The sequence below is a fragment of the Penaeus monodon genome, chromosome 22 (assembly GCF_015228065.2).
Source record: "Penaeus monodon isolate SGIC_2016 chromosome 22, NSTDA_Pmon_1, whole genome shotgun sequence".
In the NCBI taxonomy this organism is placed as follows: Eukaryota; Metazoa; Arthropoda; class Malacostraca; order Decapoda; family Penaeidae; genus Penaeus; species Penaeus monodon.
This window is the reverse complement of record NC_051407.1, coordinates 20,081,532-20,081,868: the sequence shown is the minus strand read 5'-3', so window position 1 is coordinate 20,081,868 and position 337 is coordinate 20,081,532.

Sequence of the window (337 nt, the reverse complement as noted above, 5' to 3'; positions counted from 1 at the left end):
GGGAGGAAAAGAAGCTGAAAACAAGAAACAAATCAACGGACCGCATTTCGCAATACAGCTCCGTGAATGACAAACTATTACGGCAACAATACATCACATAAACGAAGCGATCTATTACAAGGACATCGAACAAGACCAGGTTGTATTGTGTCTTCAACTTCCCGTCTTGTCTTTTATGCTCAAGTATGGAAGTTCTTATTAATGGAAGACTGTTTTGTGTGTGTGTCTGTTTATTCTCATGTTCTCTTGAGTATTTCACTGAGTCTGTTCTTTTTATTTGTTTGTTTTTGTTTGGCGAACAACGAGAACATTTTCGCAGGGGGAAAAAGAGGGATTC